Here is a 27,321-nt window from a genome sequence, read left to right as displayed (position 1 = left end):
GGCGATCTTATATCCAACAGGGATTCCTAACATAATTGCGGGGACTGTGTGGGGTTTTAGCCAGGTCTCCGTGAGAAAACAGATGTCTCGCATGTCTGTGTTGATAAGGTCCCATAGTTGCTGGTAATGTTTAGGTAGGGAACGTATGTTCAGTAGGAAACATTTTAGTTCTAAAGGTCCCTTTCCAGCGACATAGCTATCGGCAAGTATACTGGCTGAACAGGAAGGGTGTCTGAGGGGGCTTCTCTGCCGGGGCTGTAGTAGAGACGACTGATAGATTATCCCTTGTTGGGCATGTAGAAAAAGCCTGAAAGCGACATTTTACACATGAGAACGGACCCTCAAAATTAGGCCAAATCTCGCGCATACAGGTTGCAGGAGAAATAGGTTTCAGACTAAGAAGTTTTTTCCTTGAGTAGGATATTATAGTGCTAACCTGTGGGTCAGAAGTCCTAGGTGTTGAGGCCATTGCCCTTGGTCCCGTCCAGTTGCAGACGGGCGCAGACAGGCTTTTCTTCGGCGCTTCTTAGGTGCGCTGGAAGGTGCCCCCTGCGCGCAACCGCTGCGCGCTTAGTGGAGGGGTGTAGCTAAATTGCCCTGATTAAGGTAGCGACTAGAGCGCTGACCTCCGGTCTAGCGGAAGTGGATGTGCCTGGCTCTTACCTGTCCGCCCTCCACTCTACGGCACTAATTGCCGAGTCGGACCGGGGCGGGCAGGCTGCAGTATCGAGCCCAGGCAATGCGGGGAGAGTGTCAGGAGAATTTCCAGCAAATAGTTATTTTGGATTATTAAAATCAATCACAAAAAGTTAAAACCATAACACGTTTTATAAAAGTGTTACTAACGCCTCGCAGCCCTCGCAATAAAGACAGACAGTCTTTAGTCTTACTCTGCCAGCGGGTGAACAGCGGGTCGGGGTGACACTGCCACCGTCTCCCTACCGCAGCCACTCGATGCTCTGTCCGGCCTAAATAGCCCTGATTAAGGTAGCGACTAGAGCGCTGACCGCCGCTCTAGTGGAAATGGATGTGGATGTGCATGGCTCTTACCTGTCCGCCCTCCGCTCTACGGCACTAATTGCCGAGTCGGACCGGGGCGGGCAGGCTGCAGTTTCGAGCCCAGGCAATGCGGGGACATTGTCAGGAGAATTTCCAGCAAATAGTTATTTTGGATTATTAAAATCAATCACAAAAAGTTAAAACCATAACAAGTTTTAAAAGTGCTTCCTAACTCCTCGCAGCCCTCGCAATAAAGACGGACAGTCTTTAGTCTTACTCTGCCAGCGGGTGAACAGCGGGTCGGGGAGACACTGCCACCGTCTCCCTACCCTTTTGGTTGGAGCTGGTTCTGGATGAGATCCTCCACAAAGAGGTCAAGGGCTGGGCCCCCTATCGTCTCCGGTACCCCTACCAGGCATATATTTTTGCACCAGGATTTACCTTCTTGCTCGTCCAGCTTGGCCTTCAGCAGGGTATTGTCTTCTTCTAACTTTTGCACTTTGTTCCGTAGCTCTGCCATGTCTGCCGAAAGTCTTGTCATCATTTTCTCAACATCCATTAAGCGATCCAACATTTTGGCGAGGTCCGCCCGCATGAGGGAGATGTCAGTGAAGATTGTGCCCATGGAGAACTGCATTGTCTTCAAGGCCGCCATTACATCTTGCAGAGTGACCCCTTTGGCAGCATCAGGATTGTCGGCCGGGCGGGCTGATGGTTACGGCGTGTCTCCCTTAGAAAGGTCTGTAGTATCTTTAGTGTATGCGTATTTGTCTAGTCAGGAAATCTGCTGCGTTCTTGGCCCCCTTCCACTCATTGTCCCTTACTGTAGGTGCACAACACGGATTGTTGTTCGGTGGCAATTTGCTATTGGTATGCCAGTGGGCCCCTGTGCCACCCCCTCGCCGGTGCCACGAGTCTGGGAGCAGGGCCCAAAGATGACCGCCGGCACCTTCCGGATAGGGCCTTCGCTGTTCTTGCAGGCTCTCTTCTAGGGAGTCCCTTTAGTCATTTGGGTTTCCAGCCACTACCCTTGCAGGTCGGGCCCCAGTGCCACAAGCTCTGCGCCACCACCACACCTCTGCCCAGTCTTCGTGGAAACTATGGAAGTTGCGCAGCGGCGCCACAGTGATCACTTGCTAGTGTTTGGCGCCTTTTGGTGTTGTGGGCCCCAGTGATAGCCCCTTACCCACCGCTGTTGTGGCTATGTGTCCTGCAGGTCCTTCGTGTGTTACCCACTTCTGGCCAGTCAGACGATTCACGGGGCACAGCCCACCACCACCTGCCCCCGTAGCTCGGGAGCTCCGTCAGGATATTGGTGCCTCTTCCGTCGCAGATCCGGGCCGGCGTTCGCTCCCACCAGCCGTAGGAAGGATCTCTCGCCGCTCGTTGGGTGTATGTGCCGGGTCCCGGTCTGCGTCGCTCCCTTCGTCCTGGTCTCCACGTTCACTGCCGGCGATCTCATTGCCGCGCTAGCCTGCGCTCAGACGGATCCCGTCTGTACTTTAGGCCCCGGCTCAGGCGTCCCCGTTAGGCCGCAATTTTCTCGGCGGTAGAAAGCCACGTCTCTGGGGAGTACAATGATGCGGGTGAGTGTGTTATGCAGCGGAGGCTCTCCCGCTGAAGTATTTAAGACGCAGCACCGTCTTCTGGCAGGAGAAGTAGACAGATATTGTTGGGAAGGCCCTGTTGGTCACAGAGCTCCGTTAAGCTGCAGCCATCTTGGCTGTTCACTAGCCTCGCCCCCCGATGCTGCAATCATTACGCGCAGGTTATGTGCCTTGGGGCCAGATGTAGGTAATTCTATTTTACCGATTCATAAATACCGAATTTTACCGATTCGGTATTTATGAATCGGTAAAATAGAAGGGGGGAGATGTAGGTGAAATTTGTAATTGAATTACCGATTCTGTAACAATCGGTATTTACCGAATCGGTAAATACCGGTTCGGTAATGCCCATTGATTTCTATGGGCATTGAAGCCCATAGGAATCAATGGGCATTACTGAATCGGTATTTACCGATTCGGTAAATACCGATTCCAGCAAGGGTGCAGGGGTTGTCCCTTTGACACCCTCTAGCAACCCAAAGACTGGCATGTGTGCCATGTGGCACACAGACATGCCCTAAGGGCATGTCTGTCTGTCACATGGCATAGGTGTGCATGCACACATGTGCATGCACACCTGGATTCGGTATTTTACCACCCAATTGGATTGGGTGGTAAAATACCGATTCTGTAAGGCCATTGGGACTCAGAAGAGTCCCACCTACATCTGCAAGTTACCGAATCGGTAAAAATACTGATTCGGTATTTTACCGATTCGGTAAATTTACCGAATCGGTAAAATAGAGCCCCTACATCACAAATGACCATTTACCGGTTGGTAACTGCCGAAATCGGCCGTTACCGGTCGGTAAATGGTCACCTACATTGGTGTTTTCTCAACAGTACTTCACTGTTTTCTGCATACAAACTAAAGAAAAACTGATGAAAATGGCACAGAGGGGAGCAAAATATACGATGCTGCGCATAAAAAACTGGACAGATTACCTTTTACTTTGGCAGAATCACCGTCCACAGAGTGGTTGATGCATGGCCATATAGCATTACCAGTCACAACTTTCCAGTTTCATACTGCCTAAAACAACAACAGGCAGACAGATATGAAGAAATGGGTAGGGAATTCATCAAGAAATCTTGGAAATTACCTTACAGATTTCGTTGCAGGAGTGGGGATCTAGAAGTGTTTCTAAGCGGTACAAACTGTGAGAACGCTTTAGGTGGATCTCTCAAATGCCAGGATATTAAGCTGCATGGGGCCTGTAATGGTTCAGTGGCTAACCTATCCTGTCACTTGAGGGGTACTCCGGCAGACGTAATTACCCCAGTATTCAGGCAACTTTCAAATGGGAGTTACTTGATGCTGAACGATCAAGGTTGTTGTGGGATGCTTCCGGGCATCACCTATCTTGTCACCGTCAGCTCCAGGGTTACTTGCTGTATGCAAGTATTGTTTGCACCGACACACACAGTCAGGGAGGCGCCGCTATGGTCTTCATTGAATGTTTCCTTTATATGATTTGATACTCTGAGCAGATTGAAAGCCATACTTCTATAGAAAAGCGTGCCCTTAAACTCTGCTCGGGAGACTTTTGATCTCAAAATACCAAGGTTCTCGGCTGAGACACAGCAACTCATATGTGTGAACTGCCCCTTCCATTTCACAGAAATGGTAAATCGTATCTTTAACTTATCTGATATAGTCCACCTATTTAAGACAATAGGTTTGGGACTGTTAAGCACCTATCAACAAAAATAAATACAGAGTTCCCCGGGTGCAGTCAACTAAATGACTGGCATTAGCCTCTCTCTAATCAAGTCAAATGGAAAGGGTGAGTTATGTGAGCCCTTTCTCGGAATTTGTAGGGGTACCTCACACAGGTCACCGGTTGGACTACATTTGTAATCCCACCCGGTGATCGTCCAGCGTCATCATCGGTACCCTGCCCCTGCGACAGACTGGCGGTGCAATGCCTGTCGGGCAACAACAGATGTTGCTCTTTGGCGGGGATCTTCTATTCCTTCGCCAAAGGGTGTGTGGGTGTAAGGGGCCTAAACAAAAAGGGATTTGTGATAGTGCAAGAGTGAGCGTGAGTGAGATAAAAAAAGTCAGTAGAGTCCAAAAATTAGAGTTTTAATGGGATGGCTCACTGCTTTATTAAAAAATAAGGGGTATAGAGGCAGGACAATCAAGGTAGTCAAGCCTTATTCAACCCTTAGTGAATCAACGGTCAACATGTTTCTTGCCAAGGAGGCAATTCGTCAGGACCAATGAGTGCTCATATAATTGCAAGGGATCCCCCAGTGATCAGAGGGATCCAGAATACGACCTGGTATGTGTCGTATGGCAATCCTTCGTCAGGGCCCTTCCCAGAACCGTATACTTTACTAGGGAAGCTCCCTCGAGCTGACCTGGTGGGGCCAGAACTTGGTGTGAAACACCTGGTAGTTCTTGGCAGAGGGCGTCTAGGCACCTACCCCTCCCACTTCGGACGTTACCGCAGGACAGCCGGCTGTCCTGCGGTAACGTCCGAAGTGGGAGGGGTAGGTGCCTAGACGCCCTCTGCCAAGAACTACCAGGTGTTTCACACCAAGTTCTGGCCCCACCAGGTCAGCTCGAGGGAGCTTCCCTAGTAAAGTATACGGTTCTGGGAAGGGCCCTGACGAAGGATTGCCATACGACACATACCAGGTCGTATTCTGGATCCCTCTGATCACTGGGGGATCCCTTGCAATTATATGAGCACTCATTGGTCCTGACGAATTGCCTCCTTGGCAAGAAACATGTTGACCGTTGATTCACTAAGGGTTGAATAAGGCTTGACTACCTTGATTGTCCTGCCTCTATACCCCTTATTTTTTAATAAAGCAGTGAGCCATCCCATTAAAACTCTAATTTTTGGACTCTACTGACTTTTTTATCTCACTCACGCTCACTCTTGCACTATCACAAATCCCTTTTTGTTTAGGCCCCTTACACCCACACACCCTTTGGCGAAGGAATAGAAGATCCCCGCCAAAGAGCAACATCTGTTGTTGCCCGACAGGCATTGCACCGCCAGTCTGTCGCAGGGGCAGGGTACCGATGATGACGCTGGACGATCACCGGGTGGGATTACAAATGTAGTCCAACCGGTGACCTGTGTGAGGTACCCCTACAAATTCCGAGAAAGGGCTCACATAACTCACCCTTTCCATTTGACTTGATTAGAGAGAGGCTAATGCCAGTCATTTAGTTGACTGCACCCGGGGAACTCTGTATTTATTTTTGTTGATAGTCTTCCTAGGACATATACATTGGACCCCGTGAACAATTGTCCTAACCCTGTGTTTTCCCCCCCTTGTTGATACAAAACTGTTAAGCACCTTTCAGACGGTCCTCGGAGTTATACCAAACCTTATGCACTCTGTATTCTGAAGCATTTTTGGAGGACGTCGGCTGATCCTGTTTCTAATAGTAGGTATCCTGATTGTAGTTTTACTGCTATGCAATGGACATCCCAGTCGCCAAGGAGATGGAAGCGTAAATACCGTGATCGCATGGTACAACATCCGGGCATACCTCACCTACGGGAACTGAGCGCCTCTTGGTTCCTGTCATTTAAACCAGTCTGGATGGACTGCATCCTACCTGTTCTCCGATGCCTGTTCTGCAGAGAAGAATGCATGTTGGATCTCTGTCTGACACTTCTATCAGTTGCGCAACAGGACGTTGATGCGATACTGGACCCGATAACAGACCATGTTCTGCAGTGTCCCCAGCGTATTCCTATGTAGATGGCAGCATTCTTAGAGCCTCCACAGGATGTCTCTGCTCCTGTTGGAATGGATACCGGCTCCTCCACTGACACCGAGGCCTTGGATGGAGCACAGGCTGCCCCAGCATCGGCTGCAGGCAGTGCAGGTGATCATCTGTGCTCAATTGACGTAATCTGGGAGGTGCTACAGGGATCATCGTCTGAGAAGGGAGGCAACAGCAATGTCGCGCCTACCAGCCAGGACACATAAACATTTGGCTCATCATTTGCTGGGAATAATTTGGCCTTTCTTACACAAAACGAAAATTGGAACTCCAAAACAATTGACACTTTTTTTTACCTCATGGCTTTCCCATGCTTGTAGTTGTTCGAACTATACATACGGACACATTAGAGCTATTGCTTGAGTGACAGTTTTTCCTTTTACCATATTTTAGAATTTTTAACATTTTTCTGCAAAACTATTGTTTTTTTTGGTAGTCAATTTTATTGATTCTGGTGGATGCAAACAAAGAAAAACAAACAAAAGACCAGCAGCAAATAGAGACATTAATATACTGCTTAGCTCTGCAACAGTATAATATCAAGTAAGTCCTTGAGAGCATAGAGTCTGACAGAGGACAGAGTATGTACTCATTGTGGAGCCATGATGGCCCATACGGGGCATCAGTCTTCTAGCACCTCCACCCATTTGCCCCATACCTTGCTGTACTTAGCTGGGCATCCTCAAGCTGCATACAAGGTCTTTTCTTGTGTTGCGTACCAGTCCACCCCTCTGCCCCATCGGGCCATGGTGGGCGCAGTCGGGTTCAGTCAGTTAGCCGTAATGTCCCTCTTGGCCACCATCGTGGCTGTGTTTAGGAATAGTTTGTTTGCTCTGGATCCGTCCAACCCCTTGATAACCCCCAGGAGTTCTTTCAATGTGTGGGACCTCCCATCCTAGGACCTCAGTGAGTTCCCACGCTATGGAGTGCCAAAAGTGTGTAACAACTGGGCAGAGCCATTCCATGTGAAAAAAATCAGCTTGTTGTTGGCTACAACGGGGGCATGTGCATCAGGTCTGACCCCTGCGTGCTGCAGGCGCAACAGTGTGAGATAGGCAGCAGGAGATTGTAAGTTTGGACTAAACGGAGTCTCGTGGAGACTGGGATTGTTTTGGGTGTCATTAGTGAGTCCCTCCAGTCCTCGTCCTCCAGGGTTCCGAGCCAACCCTTCCACTACACTCTAAGCCGGTTTAGTGTATTGGGAGTGCTTTCGTAAGGGAACCGTAGATACGGGAAATCCCCTCCTTCCCTAGGTCGACCGTCATGATCTGAGGTTCAGGTTGGCTATATTCAGGTAAGGAGGTACCCTCTAAGATGTGGGAGCGGAGGGCGTGGCGCAGTTGCAGGTACCGGTAAAACTGTAAGAGGTGTAAGGAATACCGGGTTTGAAGGTCCTGAAAGGTACGCAGACGGTCGCCTCTCCATTTGTCCCCCAACTGTGATATACCACTAAGGACCCATGCTCTAAAGCAAGGTAAGCCGGTGATCCTCTGGAGCCAGGTGCCTTGTCAAAGGGGGTTATATTGAGTCAGTTTGTCCGATCAGTGGGTGTGGCGCAGAGAAGCCCGCCAAGCCAGGAGCACTCCCCATCTAACTGCGGGCAGGGTTCTGGGAATAATCCCCCCATAGAGCTTCCCTTGGATGCTAGACAAGCCAAGGGCGTGTAGTTCTACTCTTTAAGCTGGATCCGACTAACCGCCATTAAACCAGTCATGTATTGTGAGGAACCAGGTTGCTAAATAATATAGGTACAAGTTTGTCATTCCCAGGCCTCCATCACAGGGTGGGTTCAGGCACTGGGCAAAGGCCAATCGGAGCCTACGACCCCCCCCCCCAGAGGAACTTAGTGGCCAGGCTGTCCATCTCCCTGAACCAGGCCAGCGAGAAGAGTTAGGGTGTATTCTGAAGTGTATACAAGAACCTGGGCGGAATCATCATTTTGAATAATGGGGTTCAGCGGCAGCGCCTGCCATCTGAGGAGGTCAGTGCAGGCTTTCTTCACTAGAGGGGTCACATTGAGCAACCAAGCGAGGTCAGGGAGGAGAGCGACCCGGATCCCCAGGTACTTGAAGGTTTGTCTCCGGAGGGGTATCGTGGTCTGCCAGTCAAAGCAGTCTCTCGAGATATGAAGGGGTACCAGGACGGACATTGAAGGGTTCAAGCGGAGGCCGAAGGTCTGGTCGAAGAGACTCAACGCTCGAAGAAATCGGGACCAGTCCACGCCAGCTCAGCTAGAAAGAGCAGTACGTCATCTGCGTGGATGGTGATTTTGTCCTCACCCAGCCCAGGCCATTTCCATCCCATGATTTGCATGTCTGACCATATGAGCCAGGTGAAGGGCCCCATCTCTAGTGCAAAGAGGAGGGGTGATAGGGGGCATCCCTGCCTTGTACCTCTCCTGATGGAGAAGGGCTGTGATAATGCTCCGTTGACCAATACTTTGGCCTGCGGCTTGCTGTATAGGGTTTCACCAGTTTACAAACATGTTTCCCGAACCCCTGTACTGCCAGCACTTCCTCCAGGTTCCGCCAGTCTACAAATTCAAACGCTTTCTTGAAATCAACAAGAAGGAGCGGCAAATATGGGGTCAACAGCTAGTGGTTCGATAGAATGAGGTGGATGCTCCTGAGGCAGTGTCTGGTACCCTGAGAGGGCATAGGGTACACTGGTCGGGATGGATCAGTTTGGTCAGATGCAACCTTAGGCGGTTGGCCAAGATGGAAGCAAACACCTTAGCCTCTGAGTTAATAAGAGAGATGGGCCGGAAGTCAGGGCAGTGTGTCGAGGGGGGTTTAGTTTTAGGGATCATCACAATAGTGGCAATATCAGTTTCAGTACGGAATGAACCCCTGTCAGCTGCCTCGGCGTATACCTCCTAGAGGCGGGGAGCTAGTATATATCCTGGTAGGCCGTGTAAAACTCCTCCGGGGGTCTTGCCAGAGGCCACGCGAGAGATAGCGTCATTAACCTCCTCTAGAGTGATAGGGAGGTCCAACACCTCCATCTCAGGTTCATTAAGCCGCAGGAAGAGATCTGATAGAGACTACAAGCTGCAGATTCCTTAACGTAGAATTTTCCCAAGGCGTGAGACTGGATCCGGAAAATTTTCTTTGCCTCTGCATCTCTGTGCGCCGGGGGCGGTACCACGTGACTCCTCCCTAACGTCGTCCGCGGGTGTGACATCAGTGAGGTCACATAAGCCCCACCCCAGCGTGCTGACATCAGTTTTTCTCTTTCCCACGTGCAACGTGGATCCGGATCTTGCCCGACCTGTTTTCAGGCCTCCTTTTCCCATTTTTGTTTTGTGGAACAGTGTGCTAATGCCTTCGGGCTTCAAATCGTGTACAGATTGTACACGTCAGATGTCAGCGACGGACCCTCACCGATATGTATGTGGTGTTTGGGCAAGCACCATGACTCTACGGACTGCGAATCTTGTCAGCACCTTAAACGGAAGTCCCGGTGGGAGCGCCGGAGGAAATTGCTGTTGGCCCGCTTGTCCAGGTCAGTGTTGTCCCAGAGTCTATCCCAGGCCAGGTACCGCTGATTCCATCCTCTGCATTGCCCCGCGCATGGCCCCAAGGGCATTGCGCACCAGCTGGTAGGTCCTATAGTTTGTCTCCGAGGTCTTGTCCTCGATCGGCAGAGAGCACAGGTTCCCCTCGGGATGTGCGCCCTCACCAGTCGCCACCGTATCTGCCTTTTCCCGGCGTTGGGGCGACTAGGGCCCAAATGACAGCCTAAGCTGCAACTCTGCAGGCTTCTTTGGCCCCTCCTCCTCCTCCTCCTGAGACATCCGCGGATCCCTTGCCTCGTGCAGGGCCTTTCGCGGAGTCGCCGACGGCTTCGGCCATAGCGCCGAAGGTTTCGGCTTCAGGTTGTAGGACAGTGGTGTCATTGAGGGGTAGTCATTCGGGGCTCCTCTCACGACCCGTGGCATCCCTGCCTCACCGCAAATCCCTGTGGGGCTTCCTGTGGCGTTGCTGGAGGTCGCCGGGAATCATGGCTTGTCCCCAAGTCCCCCTCAGCCCTCAGAGCAGGCGGCTGCCTCTCCAGAGGCCGAGCTGGCATAGTTTTGGTGCTGGAGTCTTTCCTGACAGAGCTGCAGGTAGAAGCAGGGCTTGGGGTACTTTCCAGAGTCCCTCTTGGTCCTCTCCGCGGGCAGCTGGCAGCTGCCCCGAGTGAGGTCGAGCCGGCACCTTTTTGGCGCCACCCGCTCCGACCCCGCTCCATTCTTCTTGAGAGCACGTGGTGGAGGAGGTCGACTCACGCTGCCAATGCCCACTCCGGCACCGGTCGGCGTCGCACCGGCTCCTGTGACGGATTCCATGGCGCAGTGCCGGCATCGGGTCCATGATTCGTCTTCTGAGGAGGTTCCCTCCTCTCCGGAGGTTTGTCATCTGCTGCTTTCTTTTTCTCCGGAGATAAGGCACCGCATTGTTGCCTTTTCACCGGGATCTTCCAGGGAGGGCTCCTCGCCATCCCAGCGGCCTAAGTCCTTTGGCCCTTTTTTCCGCAGTCCGTGGTTGGACCCTCCACCTGCTTCTCCACCCTCGCTGGGGGCCCCTCAGGTTCCCCACTTATCTGTGGATCCCCCACCATTGCGGGGATGGCCGCTTCCCCCTGCCGCTGGACTTGAGGACATACGGCTCAGTTTGCAGCCGTCGCCAACTGAGGAATTTCTTTCTCCCCCACGGCGCCCTACAGAGGCCAGTGTCACCTTCATTTGGGCTATTTCCACGGCCACTGGCATTTTGCAGATGGGCGAGCCTGTAACCCCTTTCCCTACAGATAATCTCTTGGAGGTTTTCCACAAGGACTCTGGTGGACAGGAGCTGTTCCTTCCTCTTGAAGCGTGGTTCCACAATTCTCTTCTGGGGGCTTGGGGGCGTGCTGCCATGGGTGATCCGGTGCCTCAGCCACTCCTGCATCGCCACCGTCCTGCTCCGCACAACCCAGTCTGCCTTTCCTTCCACACTTCTACTCAAGGCTCGCTTCTGCGGACAGCTTTTCCGTCCTTGCCTCTGGTGTTGTTTCCTCCTTCTCCGAGGCCCGGTGGTTGGATTCATGAGGGCCTAACATCTTCGCTTCTTCCAGTGCTGCCTTGAGGGCGCTCAACACTCTTAGGGTATTGACCAGGGCTACCTCCAGCCTGTGGAATTCTGTGGAGTCCCTTCTTTCTCAGGTTTCCCATGAGGGTGCCTGCGCTGATCTACGGCACCATGTGTTGGATGGTCGGAAGTTGGACGCGTTTATTCTCCGTGCGGCCTTGGATGTTGCCGTTGCTCTCGGCTGTGCTATGGCCACTTCTGTGACTCTCCATTGCCATGCTTGGCTACGGGATGCTGTTTTTCCCGAGAATATTAGGGAACGTCTGGTTGACCTGCCCTTTGAGGGGGTCCTTTTGTTTAACACTCATGTGGACTCCGCCATTCAGCGTCTCCTTGCGGGACTCAGTCCGCCTCCCCCTCCGGAGGCTGGCTGTTGGTCCTTGGGCTTGATGGGAGACGTTAGCCCACTTGCTCCTAGAACCTGATGTTTCTGAGTGGGCCGTTTATATGTTCTGTGTGGTTTGGTGTGCCTTTGAGGTCCCTTGTTTGGCCCCTCTCTTCTGATAGCTGCTGGTTTGGACCCCTTTTAGCAAGTGTGTATTTTTTGGCTCATTACTAAGCTGTCTGTGGTTCCTGCCCCAGGTCTTATGATCTTGTTCTGATGCAGGATTTTTTCTCTAAGTGTGGTTCCCATGTTTTCTTTGGGACGTGTCATACCCTAAGTGGGGTACTTGTAGCTATTGTATAGCTCTGTTCTTCGCTAGGAGGGTGTGGACTTCCTTTCGTGGGTTCCTCACCTCTCCTGGCGTCGTGCTATGGTGTGTCCACCCACCCCCTCTTTTTTGCCCGGCCTTTCGGCCTGGGCCTCTGTCTGGTGTTCCAGGGGGGGTCTTTTCCTGAGTTCTGGTTGATGGCTTGGTCCGTCCTCCGTCTTTCTTCTTTTTCTTTTCTGGCTGGTCCCGCTTCTTTTCGTGGGTCGGTTTCTGTCTGAAACGGTCTCCTTTGGTGTCGTTCTGGATTTCCCTGGCCTTGCCTTTGCCTTGAGCTCAGCTTGGTCTCGGTGCTCGGTTTCGTGGTGCTTGCCAACTGCCGGCTGCACCCGCCTGCTTTTTCTGGTCCACGGCTGGGGGTCCTGGCGTGGATCCTTGTGCCCCTACCTCTTGTACTACTGGAGCCTTGCACAACTATGTCTTTCTTCTCCCCACTGCCTTTCTTGGCTGTGGGGCCATCAGCCTTGTTCGTTGTCTCAAGGTTGTGGCCGGTTCAGCTGTTCCCTTCACTGTGTGTGTGTTTTCTGGTGGAGGGTTTTGCCTCCATTTCTACCTCTTCTCCTTGGAGTCTTGGGATGATTCTTTCTTCCTTTGTACTCCTATGCCGTTGCCTGTCCCTTCGGGGCTCTCTGGCAGATATCCCTGGTACCTTGGCTGAGCTTGGAGTGTCTGGGCCTCCCTTCGTCTTGTCCTTGCTTCCTTCTGCTTGGTGGGGGCTGGGCCGCCCTCCCTGTCCCCTTTATCCATCCCCTGCTGGGGTTCTGTGTTTCTTCCTACTGGGGGGCTCTCTCACAGGCCCTCCTCCTCCCTTCTGGGTATGGCTAGGGTATCTATTCTACATAAAGGAATCTGCAGCTAGTCGTCTCTATTAGATGTACGAGTTACTTACCTTTGGCAACGATGTATCTGGTAGAGACTATTCTAGCCGCAGATTCCTTCACGACCCGCCCTTCCTTCCCGTTCTGCAAGGCCCCTAAGCTTGGTCTTCTGCACTCGCCTACCTCTGGGTGGTTTGTCTTCTGCAAGTGCCCTCTTTCACTTCCTCCTTAGCGGGATGCTTTGTTCTGTTTGTTTGCATCCACTCCTTCCTTTCTGGTGATTGGTCGGTAGGTTCATGTGCACTTCTGCATCCCTACACCCTGGTGTTTCCAGTGTCGGGCCTACTCATAATTTTCGACCTCTTTCGTTGCTTGAAATTTCTGACTCATGGGCAGTCATCTGAGTTGGGGTCTCTTGGCTATGCCTCAGCCCTTAGCTCTTTACAGGGGATGTGACTCTCCTTGATGGTATTGTCCGGGGTAATTTGTTGTTATTCTTCTGTTCTGGACTTCTTGTCCTTCACTGTTAATAGACTGTGGTTGCAGGCTTCTTTTGTCTACTGTAACATTTTTCACATGTTCTTTATGTCTCCAGGATGAATGTCGTATTTGCTTGCTAGGTTGCTTTGCAGGAGCTGTGCTCTACTCTTCCCTTCTATGACTTTCGTGCCACAGTGCCTGGCACTTCCCCGAATGGTGCTGTTCCTCATCATTGGCTTCTTTCCTTTCTGTTTATCTGATTTTTTGCACACTGTTCCCATATTCTCTCAGTTTTTGTTTGTGATGGCTCTGCGTTGTGGCACGGAAAAGTTCTCAGAAGAAAACTGATGTCAGCGTACCAGGGTGGAGCTTATGGGACCTCGCTGACGTCACACCCACGGACGACGTCAGGGTGGAGTCACGTGGTACCGCCCCCGGCGCAGAGATGCTGTGGCAAAGAAAATGTTCCGGATCCAGTCTCACGCCTGGGGATAATTCTACGTTAAGCAATCTGCGGCTAGAATCGTCTCTACCAGAAACATTGTTACCGAAGGAAAGTAACTCGTACATCTGCTCCTGCCGAAGCAGCGTCAGGAGTGAGAGACTGGGAGTCTGTGGATAATAGAGTGCAGCCTAGTAAGTGGCGAAACATTGGCCCACCACCGCTGGCGAGCTCTGGACCGTAACTTCGGGGCTGTCACTTTCGGGATTATGCGATTGGCCATTGGATATGTGAAGAATCTTCCTCTTTTTGTCCCCCCATCTATACACTCTGGCTACGGAAGACCTCCACAACAGCTTGGCGGCCTCCAGGGAGGTCTGCCTAATCTCGGCTCTCAGAATTGTCAGTTTTCTATCTTTGGAGTCAGTTCTCTGCTCTGGCGGTTGACTTTCATTGATGGTGGCTTGAGCTTCCAGGAGCGTGATCTGGGAATCTTGGGCAAGCCGTTTGCACTTGATCTGGCCCTTAGCGAAGCCCCGAATAGTGGCCTTTCCGGTTTCCCACAGGGTACCAGAGGAGGAGATGGAGTCTTGAGTGATGGTGAAGTAGTGTTGGAGCTCAGTCCCTACCGATTTCTTAAAGTCCTTGTCTGGAGAAACAAGGCATTCAGTCTCCAGATGGGACGCAAGGAGACCGGGAGGTTGCCCATTTCCATTGCTATTGGGGAGTGGTCAGATATACCTCTTGGGAGGATGGCAATGTCTTTAATTGCCCAACAGTCTGTCGCAGGGATTCCGTTCTCATACAGAACTGTGCATAGACACTTGGAACCTCAGTGAATTAGGGTGTGCCAAAACTCACCTTAGTACCCAAAATCCCCTACCAGACTAGTTACAGTGTCTCATTGGTGATCACAAACCCCCAATGCTTAGATAAACCAGAACATGGACTTAGTACACCTCAGGTAACGTGGAACACATGAACACTCTTTCGTTATACAATCATTTCAATCCAGAACAAGGAGTGAAAGAAGACACGTGCATATTTGAAATGTTTATTCACTAATGCAGTGTTCTCAAACGCAGTATCTTAGCTAATACAAGCAAACATATTATAAGAAGGAAAGTAATCAGCATAGTCACTAGTCCATAGAACACAAAAGGTGAAAGCATGGTATAATGCTAAAACGAATAGGGTTCAGTAACACCTAATTCTCACCCTCCCTACCTAGTATATTATATTATATCTAAGAAGGTCTCTTTGGGTTTTAGCAGGGCGGCCCCATACCTCAAGATCCTAGTGGTAAGGGATCACATCATCTTCCACCAGCTCTCTGCATGCGAAGCACCATCAAGTGTTTTTCTATGCTCTTGTGCAAAGCAATATAAAACGCGCCTAAAGCCAGAACTTGGCCGCAGCTGCATGTATGTTATGTCTAGGAATGTGCGAAGATCAGACCTCACAACAAACACTGTGTTGAGATATCCTTGAAGTGTTCTGCACTCACTGTACAGGCACAGCTCACCAAGCAAGGCTGATATCAGAGTAACAACATATTATTCTTGCATTAATCAAAACATTCTACAAGGCTCAAAGCTAAAGAAACAGCTATGTGTCGTGTGCAGAATCAGCAGAAAGGTAAAATGGCGTTTAAACTCCTAATAAGCTCATGCTAACTTAACACAGCATATAGGCAAAGTATATCTATATGACACCCTCCCATGATCCGAGCACGGATAAGATAAGATAAGATAAGATATGATAAGATAAAGGACTCAATTTTGAAATGCAGAGTTCAATGAAATAGTCAGTTCAAATTCGAGTAGGTGAGGAAAAATATTTTAGTCATCCAAAAACCAAAATCTCACCACCATGACAATTTAGGGTTCACTAAAGTTAAAGTCAGTAGGTCCGATACCAAAAATTGTCCATCATAATTTGAAAAAAAAATTGGAGAAAAGTTCATGATATCATGGGCCTCGATAGGAGTCAGCCTAACACTGAATATGCAAAATAAGCAGCAACTGCTTCCAAAAGGAAGTCACTATTATCGTCCGAAAATAACTCAGCCATCCAATTCAATAGTTAGAAAGAACATACATGCTCTTCAATTACCGGAGCCTCTAGTACCATCAGAGGACAACTCGGCGGGTTCTCAATGAAGCTGTGTGCCAAGAAATCTTGCGCCGCTGCGAATATATTCCAACGACCCAGTACTCCATGCATCGCTGCAAAGGCCATAATCCCTCCGTCAGAACAAAGCAATTCATGAGCAACTAAGGGACTCATGAGATGATTAAAATCCACTTCAGGAGACACCAAATTGCAGAGACACAAATCCAGGGCCCAGTCGAAATCGCAGCTCAGGCAATGAAAGACAGGCTGGACACAGGTGAAATAGGAAAATCGAAACGATAATCCATATGCTGCACTTAAGGTGGCGAATGGCAGCGTGCCATAGTATTCAAGCATCCTGTTGCGAAACAGTGCTAACCGCGACTGCTCTTCTTGGAACACAGGACGGGCATCCATTTTGACTAAAACAAAATAGCACTAGAAAGCCTGCAGCCAGTGCCAGCAAAACGGGAAATCCACCAAATAGGCTGGAAAAGATCGAATGGAAGAAAGCAGGAATGACTCCAAATATCTTTTGGAAAGAAGTCACTAGACCACTGCTCACTACTTTAAAAAAGTGTGCCAGCCCCGATGTGGAGGATGCGTTAAAAATAGTATGAATCAGCTCACCGAAATGTAATGGTAGGTGAGTATTTAATAAAGCATGCACTTCTGTGCGGGTGTTAGCTAAGTGAAGGACAAATGTTTCACGAGCAGATGTCAGAGCAACTTCTTTTTGTGACAATAGGGCTCTTATTCGACCCATCTTATTGAACTCTTCTTTCAAGGTCGGAATCCCGGGCCAGATGGAAACATCCAAGATCCCATGCGTGGGTGGCTACAACACATTTTTACAGCAAACCACACGCTCACTGACTGTAACTACATAAGCTATGCCTTTCAAACACCCACAGCAGTCTTCATTATTTAAAAGTAAATAACTACAGTTTGCTGGTAAAGTGAAAGTGGGGACAATAGCAGGCACAGGTGTACCTTTTAAAACACATGCTAAATTAGGCCTAGATTACAAGTGCCATGTGATGTAATCAGAAGGAAGATGGATACTTCAAGATATATTATCAGCCTCCCGCCCTGGGCACCGCACCCGAACCGACAGACCATGCACGAAACCTGGGCTTCATCCTGGACTCCTCCCTCTCCATGACCAGGCAAGTCAACAGCGTCTCCTCGGCGTGCTTCAACATCCTACGCATGCTACGGAAGATCTTCTGGTGGATCCCCACAGAGACCAGGAAGACCGTCACCCAGGCCCTCGTCACCAGCCGACTGGACTACGGCAACGCCCTCTACGCCGGGACCACCGCCAAGCTCCAGAAGAGACTCCAGCGGATCCAAAACGCCTCAGCCAGACTCATCCTCAACATCCCACGATCCAGCCACATCTCCGGACATCTGAGAGACCTTCACTGGCTCCCCATCAACAAGAGAATCACCTTCCGCCTCCTCACCCACGCACACAAAGCCCTACACGACCAAGGCCCGAGCTACCTCAACAGCCGAGTCAACTTCTACGCTCCCAAACGCCACCTCCGATCAGCCAACCACGCCCTCGCCGCCGTCCCCCGCATCCGAAGAGCGACTACAGGAGGAAGGTCCTTCTCCTACCTGGCCGCCAAGACCTGGAACTCCCTCCCGTCCGACCTGCGCCTGACCCAAGACCACCTCTCCTTCAGGAAGAAGCTGAAGACCTGGCTGTTCGAGCAGTAGCGGCACCCCCCCTCCCCAGCGCCTTGAGACCCAACGGGTATGTAGCGCGCTTTATAAGTGTCACTGATTGATTGATTGATTGATTATTCAAGTTACTTTATTAAGTTAAGATGTTAAGATATAATGATAACCCCATCAGGAGCAGCTGACCTGCTGCTCAGCCCTCACCCAACTGACATTCACAAACCCCTAACATTCCATTCATCCAACATTCCACATCACATGCATTCTAGCTGAGCAGCAGGAAGACTCAAGATACAACATATCTCCCTTCGTTGGGGAATTTAAAAGAATCAAATAAAACATTGAAAAGATGTCTAGTACAATTGGTCAGTAGATTCAATAAATTTTAAACACAGTAAAATGTGCAATATAATCAATATACAATAGACTCCCTCATACCTCGCATCACAATCAGTGACACAATCATAAAACTGATACAAGAATACACATCCTTTCACTTCCCATACTGATACACACTGAAACATAATATAACATTTCGTCTCGCACACTACATCTGAGGGAGCGTCACGTTGCCTCCTGAAATAAACAACTATCCTACATCTTACGTCCAAATGTCACAAATCATACCAGTTGGCCAGACCAGTACAACAAGCAAGACACACAGGAACAAAACATAACACCTTTATATCAGGAAAGAAAGTGCACCCTTCAGATGAAGAACAAGCACTTACATAACTCATTCATGCGCCAGGGAAACAACGTGCACACCTCAGACCAGGAATAAGCACTTACATAACTCATTCATGCGCCAGGGAAACAAATGATAACCCCATCAGGAGCAGCTGTCCTGCTGCTCAGCCCTCACCCACCTGACATTCACAAACTTCTAACATTCCAGTCATCCAACATTCCACATCACCTGCATTCTAGCTGAGCAGCAGGAAGACTCAAGATACAACACCATGCAATTGTATGTGTCTACACATTAATGAGTAATCTGGTGTTTCCGTGCACTCCTCACCTTTCAGATAAACCTCTTTTTCGTCCCTAAGGCATCAGTAAGCAAAAGGGAGCGACCAGGCTTCATGTAAATAGGAGCTACCAAGAGGCTCGTACCTACCAATGGCAAAATAATTCATGCAATTTGTAAACTGGAAAAGTGCAAATGGTAAAGTTATTAACCCGTGGATAAGCCACGTAGCAGTAGTGGCCTCTGCCACTGAGAAAGGTAAAGAATCCAATCGTTCAATGTGTAACATGGAAAAAGAAGCATCTCTCATTGAAAGCAAACGTTGCTTATCAGTTAAATTAAATGGAGAAAAAAGAGACGGGACATTCATGTAATTCCAAGGCACTTTCCCGGCCTTCAGCGTCTGCAAGGTCCATGCAAACTGCATAATAGAACGCAATTGATTTTGACCATGGTACAAAACAGACACATCATCCTGTACAATTTCAACAACAGATGACACAATATTACCCAATGTGTAGATGCGGGAGGAAAGAGTGTTAATACTGTTATCCACTACTGCAAGCACTTTCTCTAAATTATGATCAATAGCCCTAAGGCGGGTAGCCGCTTCAATCTGTGATGTTTTCCAGAGTTCATTATAAATGGCATATATCCATCTTCTAGATCTACCTCTTGCCGGGTCTTGTATGAAATTATTCAAATCAACATCGTCAGTCAGTTTAGACAAATGCAGTTTGACTGACGCCAATGTAGAGTGTTCGAGCCAATTCTGACACAATTTGCCTACTGAATAAGTGGTTACATAATTGTCACTCTCAAAACGGGGATCTACCCTGACCTGTGTAAAGCCATCAGCCAAAACCAAAAAACGATGCTGGCGCGAATCTGCATTTCTGTGCCACAACAACCAACCCTTGGGAACCAAACTGGATATGTTAAAGGATGAATTTAGCAATAGAGTTTGCAACTCTCTAATCGAAAATTTTGTTGAATTTTCCCAACGTGAATATCCTTCCAAATCAGGAAAGGAAGGAGTATTTAATTTTTTAGAAGTAGCCAATCCAAAGCATGTTATCTGTGAGATGTTAGAATTCAAAAACAACATATGAGTTGGGATGAGACATGCACGGTGGAAAGCCTCAGCGCCTTGTACCTGCCAACTTTTAGAACACCAAACTGATTTAAGGTCAATGGTTTCCTTCCACAACTCGTAGCCTCCAACAGCTAGCTGGTCTAGAAAGGACTTTGAGTACAAAAACTTAGTATCGGTAAGTCTAACTTTGGACATGGATTTTTCTGTCATTCTAAAATAAAATGAAGCGGAATTGGACTGATTAAAATCAGTAAAATAAGTGTACTTTTTCAAAAATGTTCTTGAGCTGCCTTGTAAAGGAGCTGGGCAATGCTCCCACTGTGTATAATTTACAGTACTTCTCCTGGAATTAGTTTTATGAAGGTAGTGATTGCCAAAATGTTGGAAGCAAAACAAATCACCATAATTAGCAGATTCTAAATATAAATCTTCAGCATCAAAGGCAGTGTAATATTTCAAATCAGCAAACAAAGCCTCTACGGCCTGAACATCCCAATCATCAGAACGTATGTTTTGTTTAACCACATTCCCCATGTTAACTCTAAGCACATTAGGGACATTTATAACTTCCTTGGGCCCATGGATTTGAAATTTAACAGCATCCCAGACTATCCCATCCAGGACAGGCCAAGCAGTGATGTTAACAAAAGCCAAGTCTCTCTTCAATCTCTGGGCAGAATGTGACGAGGAATGGGGCGCCAATGTTCCATTCAGATGTTGAATGCATCTTCTCTCCTCGACATAGTGTCCATCGATGAATCGGAAAAAATAAAACACAAAACCAATTGACATAAAAAGGTAAAGTGAAAAAAGCCCCAACACCATATAAATTCTAAGGGGGAATCAAAAAAGAATTTTTAGGTCTCTCGCATGCGAAGCTTTGTGGAGGCACTAGGACTAGCAGATGTATGGAGACATAAGCACCCGGTAGATAGACTATACACCATCCACTCGGCAGTACACAACAGTTTATCTAGACTAGATTATTTCCTGACCCTTGTGTCCACTCTCTCCTGCGTAGAGTATCACTATTGGGCCAAGGGGTATTTCTGACCACTCCCTGGTGACTTTGACGCTCTCCTCCCACCATACCTCCCATAAGCGACTCCACCCAATCTATCCAGGCAATCTGCATGTCTCACAAATACGGAGGGAACTCCGCAGAATAACCAAACAGTTCTTTGCCGAAAATGAGGCCTCGATCAGCTCCCCAGCCGTACTGTGGGAGGCCTATAAGACAGTCCTCAGAGGTCAGGCTATTTATTCCATCACAGGACACAAACGCGTGAAACACCGAGACCTCATAACACTCGAACAGGAGCTGCAGGCAGCTGACATTGCCCACACGGCCAACCCGACACCAGATTCAGCTCGAGCTCTTTTGCTTAAGCAACAACAACATAAGGAACATCTTAGACAGGAAACGATGACTGCCATCACAGCAACCAGACATAAAATCTACGATGTAGGAGATAAGGCTGGGAAGTTATTGACCTGGCTGGACAGGGGGAAATGGGGGAGCAGAACTATAGCACAACTACGTACGGCCGAGGGGTGTCTCACTTCAGAACCAGGGGACAGTGTGAAGGCCCTAGCTGAGCATTTCCGTGTGGTGTACGCTTCTTCCTCTGTGGCGACAGAGGAGGAGGCTGCAACCTTTTTGCGCGATATAGAGTTGCCTGGACTCGAGCCGGAGACCTCCGAGGAGTTTGAGGCAGATCTCACTGTTGAGGAAGTCGGAGCCGCAATTAAATCCCTACAATCAGACAAAATGTTGGGTCCCAATGGAATCCCGCTGGAACTTTATAAGCTACTGGCGCACGCCCTCTGCCCCCACTTACTCGCAATGTACAATGACAATCTAGAGCAGGGAATACTGCCTTTGGACCAGAGAGTGGCCACAATTGTGGCTATTCTGAAACCAGGGAAGCCCCCAACGGAATCCCTCTCATACCGCCCAATATCGCTGCTCAACGCAGAGTCCACAATTTTGGCCAAATTGATTGCTAATAGATTACAAGTGCATCTTCCCGAACTAATTCACCCGGATCAGTCGGGCTTTATGCCAAACAGGAACACTGCACTCAATCTTAGGAGCCTGCATAGTGTACTGGCACGGGGACATGTCCTGTCTGAGACGTCAGCGGTCCTTTCTCTAGACGTAAAAATGGCCTTTGACATGGTGGAATGGCCATACCTTTTTGCAGTCCTTCCGCACTTGAGCTACGGCCCTAAATTCTGCGCATGGGTCCGGCTCCTATACGCAGATCCGGTGGCACGTGTGGCAGTAAATGGGCGACTTTCAGATATTACAACATTGACAAGAGGGACACGACAGGGCTGCCCTCTATCGCCACTTCTTTTTGCACTGGTGTTGGAACCCCTAGCGGCGCAAATTCGTGAAACTCCTCTTCTACGCGGTATTAAATGGGCGTAGGGTTGGGAAGACCGTATATCCCTCTAAGCAGACATGTTGGTGTACCTTACAGACCCGGAAGATACTCTTCCGGATTTATTCAAGATATGCGACGCGTTTGGAAATACAAATACAAATACAAATATTGTAAATTTACCAAATAGGTCTCTTTGGTGTTTGTGAAACAATTAATTTGTGACATTTAAAATTGTAAATATTGATTCCTGTATGTTTGGTATGTGTGAGAGAGTGAGATTTGAATGTGAAAGTTGATCAACCACGGATGTTTGTTTCGTTTTTTCACTAATGTGCACTTTTTTATGTCAATGTAATTTTTATGAAATTTGTAGTTTTGTACTGTTCGTTTCTGATAACTGTTGTGAAATGTTTGGTGAACTTTAACCAACGAATATGTTGAAAAATCTTTATAAATAATAAATGTGATTCATGCCTGACAATCGGTCCACGCTCGCACTTAGTTTAATTCTTTGCGCGCAGTAATTAGTTTTCTCTTTGAATTAGAAATTGCAGTATTGGCTTCTGTTTTGTTGCTTACTGATAGAGAGGCTTGGCCTCACTGTGGGAAGCCCACACCCAGTGTTGTTTTCTCACTAGTTCTAGTGATCACCTTGTATCAGTCCAAACAACCCTTATGGTGATTGGTTGTAAGTCAACCTTATAGACCAGCTATCCTAATGGTAGCATGGACAAAGCAGTCTTAGGCTAAACTCTTTTGGCATGTGAAGCCAGCTGTTTTACCACATATAACCCCTTGAATACCAAATGAAAGGACACCACACAGGTTGTTATGAAAATAAACAAGATGTTTATTATTAACAAAACACCTCTGAACTCTTTATGAGATCAGAGGGCTAAGCACATGACAAGATTCTTAAGAAAAATACGTTAGGTTGCACAAATTACAATGGTGCCCTAGGGGCACGACAAACCATATACTAACTAAATGGTATAAGGAAATCGATAGTAAGGAATGGAGCTGTCCAGAGACTGTAGGATCGCTGGGACTACACTACCCTAACTTTAGGTAAGTAGCAGGAGGCCCACGGGACGCGTGTGCAGAGTGTGAACTCTCACGCGAGATGCGGGACAAAGTCAATGGACAGTACAAATTACGAAAAGGTAAGTAAAAGACAGTTCCGACTAGTTAGGACTAAAACGACTGGATACCTGGACACTAGGAGAGTCAATCTACCCTTGAGCAACGAAATGCTCTCGTTACCTCACCCACGGGCTGCGGGTGCATAGGTGTGAAAGTTTGTCGGGTTTCTGCGTCGAAGTCTATGGAGCCTTGAAGAAAGATGCTGCAGGCGACCAGGAGGAAGCTGTCCGGAGCGATCCAAGGGTGGATCGAGGAAGATGAAGACCTGAAAGCAGAGGGGAAAATGTTCAAAGTCATTAGCCAGTGACCGGAGTGGAACCAGGAAGGAACCTGATGCTGTTGTCACGATCAGGTGAAGAGTGGACGCTTGACTCTGCAGCCACGTGGACCAGGAGGTGTCTTCGACAACCAGGATGGAGGCACGAGCTGTCCCAAGCAGGTTCTCGCTGTCGGCGGTGTTGGTTCCTGATTTGGCGTCAACAGGCCTTGGCAAAGGCAACCGACGCGGTGAGTGAAAAAGTCGTCTGGTGCGGACCAGGAGGGTCCGGGGTGCTTCTCCTTTGCAGGGAAGCAAGGGCCAGTCTGGAGCAACCAGACCAACAACGTGGATTTCGTGGATTGTCGTCTAGGAGGTCACTAGCCAGCCAGCAAGTGACCAGACAACGCGTCGAGCAGCAATCAAGCAAAAGGCCCCCACGCAGATCTTGTGGATGCTGGAGGGCTGATCTTCCGTGCAGGAGCTGCTCGGGGCTGGGGCTTCTCAATCTCCAAAGCATTTTCTCGAGGATGCCTCTGAAGTCGTGCTGGAAGCGAAGTGCAGTTTCTCCAAGATGGCTGGTCCCACGTGTCTCGTCGCACCCACGGATCTCAGCTGTGCTGCAGATGTAGGTAGAGGTCGGAGAGGTCTGAAAGTCTGGATCTCGTCGAGCTCTGAAGTCTGGTTCCAGGCAGGAAGGACGACAAAGTGAACCACTAGGACGCTTGATGGTACCTGCTTGTGCAGGGTGGTCACTCCTTGGCCACAAGGGAGATTTTCTTCAGTCTTCTGTGGAGCAGAACGTCAAAGTCCAGAGTTTCTTCTTGTAGATTCAATTCAGGATAATCTAATTTGGAATGGGACCAGCTCCTACCTTTATTCGCCTAAAGGGGGCTGTACTATGACTAGGTCCCTCCTATGGGTGGGACCAGGAAGGGGGGTGGTTACACCCCCTATCCTTTGTCCGGTTTCGTGCCAGGGCTGGAGTGCCCCAGCAACTGGTTTGAACCGGTGTATGCACAGGGACACCTTGTGTGCCCCAGGCATGTCTCATTCCTTTCAGCCTGTCCTACCTCAATACACAAAATCCTGTCTGGGGTGGTGCTTGTAGGAGAGTAGGGTCTGCTATCCTATGGTCACCCCAAATTTTTGCTTTTTGCTTCACTGGTTTATGACTTAATGTGGCTGTGGGCCTGCTAATCAGACCCACAGCCAGCTGTTCTCTCTCTAAATTACTGCCAATGCACTTTAGGTGCATTACGAATTGGAACTGGTTCACCTTGTTGGCCCCTGTAACAGTGTACCGTAGGTACCCAGGGCATAGGTGTTTCCAAGGCCTACCAATGGCTGCAGCATGTATTGTGCCACCCCTGGCCTGCCCTCCATATTTGACACAACTGGCTGATCACTCAGCTGGGGTAAGTTGGTGTAATCACCTCTTGCTTAGATATAGTATCCCTATATCTAACCCTAAACTGGACACATATGTTCCTATCAGCCACTCCTATGGAAGGCCTCATCAATCCTGGAGGCAGAGTGCTTGGAAATATGTGGGATGGTGCTCTAGCATGAGCTGAGCCTGTCTGCAGCTGTCGGGAACCACTCCCTAAGCTGGTCCGGGATACTGTGATACCATATACTCTTAAGTGCATTATAATCCTCGCGGTTAAATGCTATCTTTGGTTTGGCTTTATCAAAACATGTCGAGTAAGGTGTCATATGAATTGGAATACTATCCCCTCGACAGTTCTGTCGACGGGGATAGCATTCCACCCTTCTAGAGGGACACGACATGTGTGTAGCCTTAACCCCGGTTAAAGTTAACCAGAGCCTCAGCATCACAAAATGGATGCTGCCACCACAGACACGAGTCTGGCCTCCTGCTGCTGACCGAAACTCGGCAGATGGTGGCCTGGACAAAGGGTTTCCTGCCTTGGGAGGTGCGAGCACCACCCCAGACAGGGTTTTGTGTATTGGGTAGGACAGGGCTGAATAGAATCAGACATGCCCGGGGCACACATGGTGTCCCCGTGCATAAGCCAGTCCAAACCGGTCCTGGGACTTTCCAGACCCAGGCCTGGCGAGGAGCTGGACAAAGGAAAGGGGGTGTAACCGCCCCCCTTCCTGGTTCCTCCCAGAGGAGGGACCTAGTAGGTGATCCACCCCTCAGATTGGGAATAAGAGTGGGAGCAGTGCCATTGCACAGCAGATCATCCTGAATCAACTTTAAACAAAGAAGAAGACTGGACTTCGGCATTCTGCTGCTCAGAAGACGGAAGAGAATCTCCCTTGTGGCCTAGGAGTGGCCACCCTGTGAACACAGGCACCAACCAGCAACTCGACGTCTGCTTTGCCGCCGCCTCCCGCCGGAGCCCGAGCCCAGAGCCTGACAAGACCCAGACTCCCAGACCTCTCACAGCCCGATCCACAGTCCCTGCAAAGAAGGGACCCGTGGAGGCACCGAGTGACGTGGGACCGGACTTCTTGGAAGACATTCGAAAAGCTGACTGCGCAGCAACCGAGGCATCCTCGACGTTGTGCTTTGGGGACTGAGAACCCCCACCACCGAGCAGCCCTTGCACCGAAGATCAGCCCCCCAGCATCTCCACGATCTGCGTGGGGCCCTTTTGCATTGTGCCACTCGACGTGCCATCCCGGCCACTAGCCACGTGGTCTGCGGCCATCTTGGTGACGAAACCGACGAACTACACTGCGGGTCTGGTGCTCCAGACTTGCCCAAGCTCCTGTGAAAAGGAGCACTCGCTCTGACCTTGCTGGTCCGAGTGTTAAGCATCTTTCGATTCCTGCGTGGCTTGCATTAGCCAAGGCCTGTTTGCTCCGATCAGGTCGCCGACACCGCCAACAGCGAGAAGCCTGCGTGGGACAGATCGTGACCGACTCCTGGACGTCCTCGACCCCCGGTGTCCATGTGGCTTCAGAGAGAAGCTACACCTCAACGCCTGTTTGCACCCGACATCGCCTGGTTCCAATCTGGTTCCACGGTAGTCACTGGCTAGTGACTTTGGACATTGTCCCCTCTGCTTTCAGGTCTTCACAACTTCAGATCCACCCTTGGATCCACCGGAACTCTTCACATTGAGCCGCCTGCAGCATCTTCAGCTCCAAGCACCATCGACCAGCGTGACGAAACCCGACACTACTTCGACCCTGTGTACCCGCTTCCTGTGGGTGAGGTAACTCAGCTCCGCCGGTGTTCCTACACTGGTACACATCTCAAGGGCCTGTGTCTTAAGTTTCAGCGTTCTAGGTCACTCGGAAGGTTCCGAACTAACTAACTTTGTACTTTTTACGCACCATAGACTTTACATTGAGAAGTGCGTGCACTTTAAACACTGCACCCGAGTCCCGCGGGCCTTTCCCGACTTAATCATTGATAGTCTCGAATAGCTCCAGCCATTCCCAAGGCCCTAGGCCTGTTTCCTTTCCAATTGGTATCTCTTATACCACTTTCTGAGTATATGGTTTAGGTGGCCCCTAGGGCTCATCCATATTGTGCAACTTTTGTGTATTTTAAACTGTCTTGTGATTTAACGCTTGTGCTTCTGTGCTCATAAAGAGTCCAGGGGATTTTATAGTTAATAAATCAATATATATTTTCAATATATATCTGTGTGGTGTCCTTTCATTTGGTATTCAAGGTGGTTGTGTATGGTAATACAGCTGGCTTCACATGCCTTTCAGAGTTTAGCCTAAGACTGCTTTGTCCACGTT

The 27,321-nt window shown here is 49.4% G+C and overlaps 1 protein-coding gene across 1 annotated transcript in view; it reads left to right on the top strand.

The window, feature by feature from the left end:
* The window catches only part of SYCP1 (synaptonemal complex protein 1), a 5,090,281-nt gene that overhangs the window by 4,393,154 nt on the left and 669,806 nt on the right, over positions 1–27,321 (top strand). The window lies entirely within an intron of this gene.

Source organism: Lissotriton vulgaris, chromosome 5 (assembly GCF_964263255.1).
Source record: "Lissotriton vulgaris chromosome 5, aLisVul1.2, whole genome shotgun sequence".
Taxonomy (NCBI): Eukaryota; Metazoa; Chordata; class Amphibia; order Caudata; family Salamandridae; genus Lissotriton; species Lissotriton vulgaris.
Note: the sequence above shows the minus strand (reverse complement) of the source record. Positions and strands in the feature narration are given on the sequence as shown.